At 32.4% G+C, this 14,452-nt stretch overlaps 1 protein-coding gene across 2 annotated transcripts in view; it reads left to right on the top strand.

Annotated features, from left to right (window-relative positions):
• Nucleotides 1-8,198: 8,198 nt before the first annotated feature.
• LOC129805564 (short neuropeptide F) overlaps nucleotides 8,199-14,452 on the top strand; it is a 48,667-nt gene continuing 42,413 nt past the window's right edge. For both annotated transcript variants that reach the window (XM_055853560.1, XM_055853559.1), the window contains exon 1: nucleotides 8,199-8,499. The gene's annotated coding sequence lies outside the window, so the exon portion shown is untranslated. The remainder of the gene's footprint in view (nucleotides 8,500-14,452) is intronic.

Below are 14,452 nucleotides of genomic sequence, written 5' to 3'. Positions count from 1 at the left end.
CGTTAATCCCTGAGGCGTTTAAGTTTAGAAGCTCTGAGCGAAAGAAATGGGCTAGAATCCCTAGCTCTTTCAAGTTAAGAGATCGGGAACTTAAGTTTTGCATTAGCCGGAAGATGAAAAATGTCTACGGATTTGCAAATTGCAACTAAAACTAAATGATCAAGGATTTAGAATTAGGGCATTGGCATTCATTGGATAAAAAGTTATCTGAAAGTCTAATAATTCCAAAAGCGGTTTTAGAGTAGTAAATCTATTCTAAATTGTAGACCTCGAACATCTTGCCCTTGGATATTAAGATCTTCATCGTCATTTCTTACTAAAAATTGTTGATTCTTTGGTATTCATGTAAAAAGTGCAAAATCACCCGGAACTTATCTCAAACGTAAGCCCTTTTTATAAAATTTTATAAAATATATGTTAGTGACACAAATTCTATTCACTGGTAAAAATAAAAGGATCTAATTAATCTAATTTTGATCATTTTGCAAAGGATGGATCAAATTTCAAACTTTAAGGCGTCTTCTATACCGGGGGATTTCGAAATGCACCCCACTGTGCTATGCACCATTGAGTCTCAGGAAATTTCCCCCAGTGGTTCATGCCTGAGATAAATTTTCTCCACCCTCTGTTATAAATTATCCAAGTATGCTCTAACTTAAATAGATAGTCTGGAAGACTTTCTATTTTATTTCGAAACGTTTCGAACGTCACTCACACAATGTTTTAGAATCAAAGAATTTGTTAAAGATACGTAAAGTTAATGTTTATGCCTGGTGACGAATACTTTATAAGGCAGAGGAGACGAGGCACCTATCCTCTATATCACAGGCGTCCTACCGCAGGATTTTATGCCAATATTGTTGCTAAATTAAGAAAATATCCTAAGTTTTTATTTTTCTTTAAATCAACTTTTTTTTATTTAACTATTTCTTTTTAAGAATGTCTATTTAACTGACCATATAATAATAAAGATTAAACGATACATTCAGAAGAGTGATCGATATCTTTTTGACTTTTGATAACTTTGAAAATAGTTCATGAGGAAAACATCTCTTGAAATACAAAAAAAAAAGATTTAAAATCGCTTGAAATGTCAAAATATTCGAACATAAACAAATTAAGCTTTCGAAGAGGGAGATTGTAAGCGCCAAAAGATAGGCAAAAATGCACTAAAGCTCAATGGGGGTCTTTTGTGTCAAAATGGCGGTTTCGAAATAAAATCTCCCCGTAATGCTCCCTAAGGAAGCATCTAAACGGGGGGACTTCATTTCGAAACCGCCATTTTGACATAAAAATCCCCCACTGAGCTTTAGACCAGTGCATTTTTGCCTATCTTTCGGCGCTTACAATCTCCCTCTTCGAAAGCTTAATTTGTTTATGTTCGAATATTTTGACATTTCAAGCGATTTTAAATCTTTTTTTTTGTATTTCAAGAGATGTTTTCCTCATGAACTATTTTCAAAGTTATCAAGAGTCGAAAAGCAGGTGAAATGGGGACACGATATCGATCATTCTTCTGAATGCATCGTTTAATCTTCATAAATGGTCGAATTGTTAAAGTTGATTCATAGGAAAATAAAAACTTAGGATATTTTCTTAATTTAACAACAATCTTAGCATAAAATCCTGCGGTAGGACGGTTTTGATATAGAGGATGTGTGCCCCAACTCCTCTTCCTTATAAAGTATTCGTCACCAGGCATAAACATTAACTTTACGTATCTTTAACAAATTCTTTGATTCTAAAACATTAGCCGTACTCACTATGGCGTTGTTATCTCGTAATCTCCGTAATCTGTTATCTTGTTATAATTTTTCATTTATAAAATACATTACGAGAACATAACGAGATAACGAGATAACGATATTACAAGATAACAGCGCCATAGTGAGTACGGCTATTGTGTGAGTGACGTTCGAAACGTTTCGAAATAAAATAGAAAGTCTTCCAGACTATCTATTTAAGTTAGAGCATACTTGGAAAATTTATAACAGAGGGTGGAGAAAATTTATCTCAGGAATAAACCACTAGGGGAGATTTCCCGAGACTCACCGGTGCATAGCACAGTGGGGTGCATTTCGAAATCCCCCCGTATAGAAGACGCCTAAATGTACATTTATCATATAGAACATGTTAATTTGATCCATCCTTTGCAAAAGGATCAAATTTGGATCAATTTGATCCTTTTATTTTTACAAGTGCTCATTAAGTACTGAATACAAACAATTTTACCCATTGATCCACCTCCTTTCATTTTAACTATATTCACTTTTAAAGTTAAAAATTGCAAAAAAAAGTGCAAAGTCACTCCCAACGACGGTATTCTGAAAAATCTTGTCCACCAAAAAGTATATTTTTTTCTAAAAAGGGTCTCCGAAAATCAGGTCCCAACGGCTGAATTTTTAAGATTTTAAAATGAAAATTATATTGAAAAAAGAGAAAAAAGACAGGGAGAAAAAATGGTGTTTTCCATTCTTTTTGAGGAACGTAACTCCTTAATCAATTGGAAACTGTGACACAAAGCCAGAAGTTTTATAGATTTCTGGAGCAAACTTTGAGATTTTACCGGAAAAATCTCTTTGAACTTGTTTGAACTTCCATGGGTTCATCTATCTCTGGGATTTTTTGTGGTGAGTAAAAAAAACTTAAAATCGACAGGATGATTTGGAAGTTGGAAGGAGTTAATGGATTGTCAAGAGTCCATCGTCCTGCTGATCAAATGACAATTTAATTTCTTTCACAACATTTACTCAATTCTCCCGCACAACTGACGTTTTCATTTCTCCTGTTCAAGTGCTTGGTTGAATATATGTGAAATTTACACCCACTCTCTTTGTCGGTACTTGAGTATAAATAGCGAGAGACAGGAGCAAATACCACAGGATCATATGGAGTTCTAAAGTCAATTGGCGTCATTGGCGCCTTTTTTTTCCATCATCTCAATATGATATCTCTATGCAGCAAAAAAGCTCCCACTGATAAGGGCTTTTCCATCCCCACCTCGATTATTTTCCCATGCGAACAAAGTGGGGAGAATTTCCCCAATTTGGGCGGAGCATTGTGAACCACTTGTGGCATGCAAAAGTTCTATGTGGGAGCAGAATAAGCCGAAGGACTAAGAATTGAAGAAATCATGAATGAAATCACCGTAAGGATACCATTAATAAAGACAATTTTCTCAGACTGACCTTTTCTAGCAAATGACGAAGGGAGTTGGTGTAATTCCTGAGCCAATGTTCACCAAAGAGAAGAAGAGATTTGCGATAAGCAAGACTTGGTGCTTATGTAAAAATTGTTTTATAACTTTTCAGACACATTCTTGTGCATTTATATAACTTGATATAGATTTTTTCCTAAAGTGTTTCATAACAGAATGATTTTTTTATCTATTATAAATTTGTAATATAATACAAATGACGACTCGGGGATTCAATGTGGGAAAAATTTGCATAATAAATAAAAATCTAATAAATGCTTTATTTTATATTAGACAATTCCAGTTAATTTTAGTTCTAAAATGATTTTTTTTAGAAATGCAGGAATAAGTGAATTGCCATATTATAAGACGCACAGATTAAGCAATAAAAATATAAGATTGAGCAAAGTAAATGAATAAATTAGAAAGGTATCAAATCAACCATTCTGGTGATTCAAGGACAAGAATAGTTTAACGTAATTTAAGATCATGCATGCGTAATTTATTAATAATTCAGTCTTCGTACACCATACACTCCTGGCTTCGAATACGTAATATTTTATCATATATTCCTGTAATGGATCTGATCTATCTACACAGAAAAAAATATTTTGTAAGAATGTTTTGTAAATTCCTGGGGGAGTTACGAAATGCTTGTGAATCGTATAACTCACAAACAAGTTCGTAAAAGTTTGTACTTTTTAACAAACATATCGTAAAATGATCATTAGACGAACATTTTTTGTACTTTTACAAACATTTGTTCGTAAATGTTCGTAAACACACAAAAAATGTTCGTAAAATTTTGTCATTTGTTCGTGAATGTTTGTTTTCCTGTCGAGCATTTTGCGAACATTTACGAACAAAGGACAAAATTTGACGAACATTTTTTGTGTATGCATTTACGAACAAATGTTTGTAAAAGTACAAAAAATGTTCGTCAAATGATCATGTTACGAACAATGTTTATGAAAAAAGTACAAACTTTTACTATCTTGTTAGTGGGTTATGCGATTCACGAGCATTTCGTAACTCCCTCATTGGAATTCACAAACATTTACGAACAATTTTACAAAATATTTTTTTCTGTGTATGGTAATATATTTTTATAGCTATTCCTAAGTCACATATTTCCTTAAAAAATAGGTTAAATTCGTTAAAGGAATATGAGATAAATTTGAAATATTTGAAGCCAGACTGTGTGCGAAGCCTGAAAGCCTTCTCCTACCTTTTCAATATTCCGGCATTTTAAAATTTAAAAATCAAAGTGTCTGATAGCAGTACGGGAAAGTGCCCATGCTTTACGCGGTCCCAAGCTTTACAATGACTAAATTTTTCGTACATTTTTCAATAAATGTGACTCATCTCTTCCGTATTTCAAAAAACTAGACGAAAGTGTCCTGTTTTTAAAATATATTGCGGAGTCGTATTTATTCAGAAACATTGGAAAAATTTAGTCATTGTGAAGCTTGGGACCGTGCATAGCATAGACACTTTCCCCTATTTCAAAATTCATTTTCAAAATATCGTTAGTTGTACCATTGACCATTGTAGTATCTGCATTTCTTTCGTGTCAGCATTTCACGCAAGAGGCGACGACTGTTCGTAGCTTGCACCAAATACAGACACAAAACAAATTCAAGTACGATGACGGCAGATGCAACCGACGATATGGTAATACACCCAGCGAAATTTAATTAAGAAGTTTGCATAAAATGGGTGGTGTGGGTCGTGTGTAGATCCGATCAGCCTAAATTTTTTTTGTACAATATAGGTCTGTATAACAACTTTTTCTATGGTAGTGAGCCGCGGCTCGCTACCATAGAAAAAGTTGTTATACAGACCTATATTGTACAAAAAAATTTTAGGCTGATCGGATCTACACACGACCCACACCACCCATTTTATGCAAACTTCTTAATTAAATTTCGCTGGGTGTATGATTAAAAAAATATAAATTTATAGGATGGCATCAAATTTTTTCAATTTTCAATTTATTAAAATTTACTGCTTTTGACATAGACACTTGAAGCAGACTTTATATATACACATGTACAATGTGTACAATCATAAATTCAGAAAGTAATAACTTGCGCCTACCAGCGTCTTAGCGTAGGTGAGCTAACTTCCAGAGTAAAATATGGGACATGGCATAATGTGTTGCCTCTACAATGAGAGTAATCAGAAAAAGTTAAAATAACATTCCGGAAATGTTAATTTTACCCTGCAGTATTGATCCGAAATCGGTGTAAATTTTAGCCTTTTTTATGTATTAGGGGTTAAAGTTACCCTTTTTCGTGTAAATTCCCTTAAAAAGGTGTAAAATTAACATTAAAAAATGTTGATATAGTTTTACACCTAAAAAGTGTTAAATTTCTGAGGAAAAATGTTAATCGCACCCTCTTTTTTTCTCAGTGTACCCACTCTATCATATTCCATTTTATTTAATTTGAAATCACCGTGAAAATTAAATATTGTGCATTCAGATTTTATTTTTTATAGTTCTTAAAGCTACATTTTAGTAGGGGTGGAACAAATTCCAATTTCCTTCCCACACAAAGATCACTAGAAAAACGGGCTAAGAAAGAAAGCTAGCAGTCAAAAAAAATTTATTTAATTAAACAAATTGTTTAGTTTAGTACTTAAAAAAGATATAGTATTGTAATTAAGTAACTGTGACTCAGAATTCATATGAAGACATCTCTTTCCTGGGCAAGATAAAGCTCCAGAAACCTGATATTTTCGAGTGAATGAAAAAAACTATAGAGATGATCCTAAAGCAATTTTGTGAAATCAAATTGTTCTGTAGTCATTGAAGAAGGTATGTAGGCCACCGAAAGCTCAGGGAAAGTTTTCTGTTTATGGGTTTAAATAACTCTTCCATCCGACTATCATGGGATTATCATTTTGGTTACTATTTTGCTTCTTAAGAGATGTCTCAGATTCTTGGTGTCTAAAAATAGGTTGAGAGTTTGGTGTTAATCCTGAAATTTAGGACGCATTGCACTATTTGATTCCCTCTGCAAATAATCTAGAATTGAATATTTATATTGAAATTTAATCTAATCTAATCAATATTGAAATTTAATATTTAATCCTAAACAGAAAAAAGTCATAAAATTGTTCATAAATGGCTATAATTCATACTGGGGACTTACGAAATTCTTGTAAATCGTATCACCAACAAAGTAGTTCGCAAAAGTTTCACAAACATCGTTGATAAATTGGTTACTTGGAGAATTTTTGTTCTTTTACAATTATTTGTTCGTAAATGTTCGTAAACACATAAAAAAATGTTCGTAAAATTTTGCCATTTGTTCGTAAAATTTTGTCAGACAAATAAGAATTTCTGAACAATTTTTTACAAAAAATTGCCCATAAATGTTTGTAAAAATTCTCGTCATGGGATCATGTTACGAACGATATTTATGAAAAAAATACAAGCTTTTACGAACTTTACTGTGGGTTATAAAATCAACGAAACATTTCGTAATTCCCCAGAAGGAATACAAAAACATTTACAAACAATTTAATGAAATTTTTTTTTCTGTGTATAAATTATATTAGGTCAACGACGTTGCCTAGTTGGTTATGGTATATATTATTATTTATTTATTTCCATGTTATTTATTGCCATTTAATACATTGTTCAGTTTACAAATTTATTATTCAGTCTACAATGTTTCGTGAAAAATGTCCATTCAATCGCCTCAATCATTTGCACCGTGCGGGACTCGAACTCACAACTGTGACAGTCGAGCCAGGGGTTCACATCGCCCAAAAGCTTAACGCTCTTACCAATTGCAAAGGCCTATATCGACGGTTCCATTCCATACTATGCTATCTCAGAATGAGCCAATCAGGAATATATTTATTGGAATAAAAATATTTAATTAAATCTGGATAACGCTCAGGGTAAATTTTTATCCCTAAAAGTAATTTAAGTTTGCCAAATTTCGACATTAGTTGCATGCAAGTGTCTCCAGTTTGAAATGTAATATTTTTAATAAAAATTGAATTTTTTGTTACTTCTTTTTAAGGAATGTTGCTTGGTACCTTGTAGACATTATTGTCTTCATTTTCTGTAAAAAACATTCTTAATAGATTTTAAAATGAATGAAAATGTAGACATAGCTTTTGTGGCATATTTTCGCCACCTTCATTCTCATAGTTCCTTGCCTTTCTGGAATTCTTCCAAAGTCTTTTTCACAACATCTCGTTCGTCGAAGTGACATTTTTTTTTTTTGCATTATATAATCTCCATAGCATGGCAAAACTAAAAATTCATAGTAATTTGAGGAACAAAAACGTGGTCGAAATTACAAGCTGTCCGAAATTTGGTACACATACCCTAATTAAATTCAAAAATGAACTAATTGCTGCCATTTTACTCTCGAAGTTGATCGCCAACATTAAGACGGCGATATTGCATTACATTTGTAATCTTATTAAATACTTCTTTTTATCCTTTCAAGTGAATGTCAATTTAAAAGAAAGAATTGAAATTGTAAAACAATATTTTACATAAACAATGCATTTTATAATGCTATTTAATATTTTTTAGCATTAAATGACTTTAAAAACAGTCAAGAAGAGCTCAGCTACACGCTTTGGAATAACTCTTTCAATTTAGATATGTAAATTCAAGAAATACTTGGAAAGAAACTTGAAAGATTCATCTCAAAAAGTCTAATTCTACCTCAAGAAAATTTCCTGGTAGAAGGTTACGCAGAAATCAAAGGAGAACAGCTTGAAGATTGATGTAAAAGACAAACAAACTTCGTCAAAGTCCTGCTGGAAGGATTAAAAAAATATACAAAAAGAAAAAATATACCCCTAATTGAGTTATGAGGAAGCTTTCGCGCGCGCTTTATCCCCGCTGAACAGTTCGTGGTCAGAAGTTTAGTTGCGCGTGAACACACCTGTTGGGCCATGGTGGGGAAATCTGCAGAGTGGAAGACACTATAGCTGATGCGGTGGAGCTTTATAAATACGCTGTGACAATATCAGAGCCACACAAGCTCCAACACGGCGCCAAAGTGAAGAAGTCTCCCCCGAAAAAGCTTCCAAGTGTTGAGGAATTTCTCTCCCAAAAAAAGCCAGAAGACAGTTTGTGACTGTTTAGTTTCTTTTTTTCTCTTCGAAGGAAGACTTCCTTCGGTCTCAAGTGAAGAAAAAAAATAACCACTTAATTGTGATTGTGGAGGTGAAAGGAAGTGTGTTAAGATAATAAAATCCATCAGGAAGTTAGCCAAAGGAAGGAAGAAATCATCAAATTTGGTGGAAATTGGCAGTTTTTTTTGGTGCGTTGAATTGTGAATTGTAAATTCATTTGAAATTCATATTGAGACTCCATATCAATTTGTCTATTTAATTATTGCACCCTTGTCAGCCTGAATAAGACGTAAAGAATTTTTTTTATATAATATAAAATATAAGACTTCAACGGTGCTAATGAGAAAAGGTCAGAGGAATTTCAACACCTTTTTTCCCACGGCTGTGTCTAAAACCAATTTTTTCGGCTTGCTTCACAAGAAAGGGGTTGAAAATGAAAGCAAGTACTTCCAGGGGCTTCTCATTGTGTATAATTATCGGTACAATATGGCTTTAATTGCAGGATTTAGCAGATTTTCTTTTAGTATTTTTTCATAGAAAAATTTGGCTTGTATATCAATTTGGATTAAGTAATTTTGGTTAGCAGATAAGCACAAAAATCATATTCGATCAGTGAAAATTAAATTTTGATTGGAAAAATCTAAATCTTTACTACAATCAGTGTAATTTATATAATTAGCATTTAAGAAGATTGCAGAGAAAATTAAAAATCCTTGACTTTCTCTTTGTCAATTCTTATTTATAGATCTAAATAGAATGCTAATCAAATTTGATTTTAGATTAGTATAACACACAATTTTTCAAAAACTTAAAAAATGAGAATCAATATGGTAAAAAGTATTTCTAAAATATTATTTCTCGTGTTGTTATGTTCAGTAGACTGAATTAATCTCCATAAAAGTACTTAATAAAATTTAAAAGATAAACCTAAATCATTGTGTTACATCTCAATAAAAATTGAGTTTAACTCAAATTTTATGTCAATTTTTAATTGGCACATTTTTATATTTAAGGGAAGAGCACCCCGGATCGGAATGTTAAGAGATATGCTCGATATTTAGTTGAAAATATAAGCCTCAAAATACTATTTGGTATTTTTGTGTATGCTAATCGGTATATTAGTGATCCATTTAACTATATACGTGCATTTGAGTTTTAAATTTTTACAATAAAATATAAAAGTAGATGTAATTGCAACTATGTACTCTGTACCTCGGATCGTCATAAATTTAATCAGATGTCTCACGGAAAATTGGTTTTATAAATTAAATCTGAATTAATGCACTGCATTTTTGTGAGAGCTAAATGGTAAAAAGTAACTAATAATTTTCAAAAAGTCATTTGAATTGGTGCAACAATATGGTAATAACCTGACGATCCGAGGAACACTGCCGATCGCTGGTGCTCTTCCCTTAGCTACAGAACAGTAAAAGAATAACAAGAACTACAGGAAACCAAAAGATAAAGTCTCCACTCATGGCAACTAAAAAAATCGACAAATTTTTGGTTATTTTTTTTTTTTGAATAAAAATCAGTTAAATTTTAATTTTGAGGATAAAATTAACAAATGACACTAGGGTTTATCACACTAGGATTTTTTCAATTTGTAAATTTAATATAATTTTCAGATGAATTGTTCCTATGTATTATTTTGCATTAAAAATCATTTGAATTAATAGATTTTCGCTTATTTATTGATATAAACTAATAAAAATAGCATAAAGCATAAAGCTAAATTAGCATAAATGTGGTTGCTCAAATTAATTTCAACTCAGCAAATTAAAATGCTAAAATTGCTCAACAATTCCAATTTTAGGCGATGTAAGCACCCTCATTTTCGTTGTTTCTTTCTGCAAATGAGGTCCAACTATGTGAAGTAGTTCCTCAAATTCTTCAGTAGCCATACGAAGAAAATTGTTGTGTCCAAAAAAATCACCAGTTGCGATATCATCATGCATTTTTTCAATGAATCCATGGGCAGATCTCTCTTGTATCCATTTTCTGGCCCACAATCTCTTCCTTTTACCTTGAGATACATTTTTATTGAACATGTATCCTACATAAAGTAGGAAAATTTCTTTTCTCATCACTGGACTCACTCATTTTTCTAATAATGTGACAAAATCACAAATGACAAAATAAAACATCTAGAAATGTGCGCAGCTTTTTTGAATTTAGCAAATTTCTCGCAAAAATGTGTCCTGGCTATGAAAAATTTCAAGTGGCTCTAGCAATTTTAATGCTCAATTTGCTGAATTCAATTTAAAATTTAATTGTGAAAAATCCTAGTATGATAGCACCGTAAAAAATATGATACCTAAAATTTCCTTTTTTGGGAAAAGGACGGCCGAGAGTTCGCAGACAGTTATTTGCTTCAAATAACTGATTTTAAGCCTTTAAATTTCAAAATTTATTAATTTAAGGGATGCTACCCTGACCATTTGTTGAACACACAAAGAATTAGTGTATAAAGAGATTTATAATGACGTAAACAATTGCGATATTTATGTAATAGCATTGCTTGTCCTGTTGTCACTCTACACATTTTATAATAATATAAAATACCTGAAGTGCCCTATATTTTCCACAATTCCCAAGCAAAAAGAAAACATTAATATACTCACTGAAACAAAAAATATTTTTTCAGATGCATATTTTTCATTTTGTTTACATACGGCTTTTTCCTCATTCATTGGCCACTACAACCATATTACACAATTTGTTGATAAAACTGATAATAAAATTAAAACGCATATTTTCCTGAACTTAAAAAAATATAATGTGAAACTTGACAAAAGCAATGTCGAAGTGAATATAACTTGGAATGGATGCAAATTCGATTATGAATTTTAAGAAAAAAGAAGCGGCCTTAAAGAACGAAATGGACAAAATTCGCTGTAAACTTTTATTTCCTCTTAAATTCAACTGGCAATCGAATTTGGATGCATTTAGAGTTGAACCACTCTAAGATTGCCTGTGAAAAATCTCATATAACATAAGCTCATCTGGGATTTTCACTGTTTTGATTATTTGCAAAAGTTTTATCTTTTTTTTGGTTTAAATTCAAAACACCTAATATTATATTAACGGCATGAGACGAACAAAATTTATGTATTTGAAAGAAATAAGGGAAGAGAACCCCGGATCGGAATATTAAGAGACGTACTCGATATTTAGTTGAAAATATAAGCCTAAAAATTCTATTTGGTATTTTTATGTATGCTATTCTATATATTAGTAATCCTTTTAACTATATCTGTGCATTTAAATTTTAATCTTTTGCAATAAATTAAAAAATATGGATGTCATTGCAACTGTGTACTCAGTACCTCGGATAGTCACGAATTTAATCAGGTGTCTCACGGAAATTTGTTTTTATAAATTAAATCTGAACTAATGAACTTCATTCTTGTGAGAGTTAAATGGTAAAACATACCTAATTTTTTTTAAAAATTAATTTGAATTGGTGCAACAATATGGTAATAATCTTACGATCCGAGGAACACTGCCGATCACTGGTGCTCTTCCCTTATTTGATTTTTTTTTAGAAAAACTATCATAGAATGTTTTCTTCTTAATTTCCTGTCAGACAAGGTTTTGGGGAAAATTTTCACTAATTGTTTCGGCCAAAGGTCATCACGGCGTATCAATTTTCACACGTCTTCTTTAATTACAAAGTAATTATAAAATAAAAACTTTTAGGGTCACGGATAACAGTTTAATTGCCTAATTTAGTCAAATAAAGGCGCTTATTATCATTGGAATAATTCAAATTGATATAATGCATTTTAGAAAATTGTCGTAACTTCCAAGATTTCCTTCCATACATTGGAAATTTCGTCTTTATAAACAGTGGAAGTTGCGATAAAATTTTGTTATGTTTCTTCCGACTTATATCTTAATATCTCAGCTTTTTATAATAATTTTATAAGGATTTCTCGAGTTAATTTACAGTAAATTAGTGTCACTTTTATTATTTAGACTCAAAAGTATTACATTCGGACTCAATTTTATGGAAAATAAAGCTAAACTGAAAATTTCGCTTCCTGAAAAGTTTAACTGACGAAATGACAATAGGGGAATGTTGGCATGGTTCGCACAGAGTGAATCTTCAAACAACGCAAATTTTCTCTTTGTTTGCAAAGACTTAGTTCGTCATTTCTTAGCCAGAAGATAGATCATTTTTAAGCTCATGAAACGAGATGAGAAATGGTAAGTCACCTCTTTGCAAACAAAAAGAAAATTGGCATCCGTTTGAAGGTACACTCTGTGCGAACCATGCCTACATTCCCCTAGTACGACTCAAACATTGGAAAGGTTTTGTCTTCAGTTTCAGGTTTTTCTAGTTTAGAAAATATTTGACATCGAATTTTCGAAAATCGATTTTGGTTGGTTGTTCCGAGAGTTTGAGGTTGGGGTTTTCGGAGAACTGTAGCATTTCACGAAAGCTTTCCAAAACACCAAAATTTGAACCAGAAATATGGCCATTTAAAAATTAAATTATAGTTTGGGTCAGGTAAGGGCCTCTTCGATATTCATTTTCCATACGGTTTTGCATAGAGACAGTGAAACCTAATGGCACGTTTTTCCTGAAGGAAATTGACTTACTGAAGAGAGAGTAACCGCGAGCAACTTGTCAAAGTCGCGGTGCAATACAGTAAAGTCTCTCAAATCTGAATCTCTCAAATTCGAACGACGTTTGGATTCAAAATGTCAATTTTGGGGTTATGTTAAAAAATTCGTATTCTGGATGAATGAAAATCATATTTACGTGCTTCTTCCTTACATTATGATCGTATAAAATAAAAAGAAAGTGTATTACCACTAAGACTTGTGAGAAAGTACGGGAATTTGATTCAAAGTACAATTTAATCTCACATAAATTCTGTTAGTTTTGAAAAAAATTGTTCGAATTTAGGAGGTGAGAAATGTCAAAATACCCCCCGAGCATTCGAATTTAGAAGACTCTACTGTATCTGTTGTCAGGGGCATAAGTTTTTTTTATCGAAATTTCTAAGTCCAAGCTATAACATACTAAAATTTGAGATCGATCAATATCATACGAGGGGTAAGAAGGGCCTTGACAGACCTGAGGATTAGCCAAGAGACGGCTTAGCGTAGTTATATTAGAAATAATGGTTAAACTACATTTCCATCATTTTCTACTTAAGTCGTCTCTCGGCTTAAGTCGTAAGTGTGTCTAGAGCATAAGTTATTGAGAAATAAAATTTGAGTGTGTTCCAAAATAGTGGATGGGGATGGGGGCGGAAGGAGACTGAATCTGATATCACCTACTTCTAGCCACCCATTGACAGTTTACCTTTGCCGAAAACCGCTTGTCGATATCTCTCACTGTTCTCGCTACAAAAGTGATTATACGACGGACGGGACGGGATGGGACAGGACGGACCGGACACGAATAATCGATTGTTAGCGCATATCTTATTCATGATCGATAAAGTGTCAACACGTGTATACAAAGTATGAGCGCGATCAGACGAGGTCGCATTTTACTTCAGACCACAAAAGCTGAGATTGTAAAGAATCTCAGCTAATGATTGAAATTAAAAGAAAAATGTTGAAAATTTGTCAAAATGCAGATACGACAGTAGAAGATGTAATCAACGATACTATATTGTGAACCGTAGTGATTTAAGGATAATGAAAGTCAACTGAAATTATGTCTATGCACTTTTTAGAGTTTATATGAACAAGCATATTAAATAAAAGGGTCCCGGTCAAAATTCCGAAAGCAAAAATCCCGAAAGCCAAAATCCCGAATTCTTAAAAGTGTCATAGCTACTCTCACGATTGCACCTGCGATTGCTGGAGGCAAAGGGAAATCTTCTGTATCTTGGGAAATTATTCTATACATGCATTTTTATCCATATACAGTGGACGCTACGTTATCCGGATGATTGGGAGACAATATGTCAGATGTCTGCTTCGTAATCCGGAAGGATTTTTTGAATTTGTTCAACGTCTCGAAAATATAATACAAGTTGTTTTTTGTAGAATTAGAATAAAAGTTTTAAAGAAGCTTAAAAAGACATAACTAGAGAATCCTAAATATGCTATTATACTTCATTTATTAAACAAAAACATCACACGATAATTCATTTTCATTGCTGAACACACATT

Source organism: Phlebotomus papatasi, chromosome 3 (assembly GCF_024763615.1).
Source record: "Phlebotomus papatasi isolate M1 chromosome 3, Ppap_2.1, whole genome shotgun sequence".
Classification (NCBI taxonomy): Eukaryota; Metazoa; Arthropoda; class Insecta; order Diptera; family Psychodidae; genus Phlebotomus; species Phlebotomus papatasi.
This window is presented reverse-complemented; position numbering and strand designations above follow the sequence as displayed.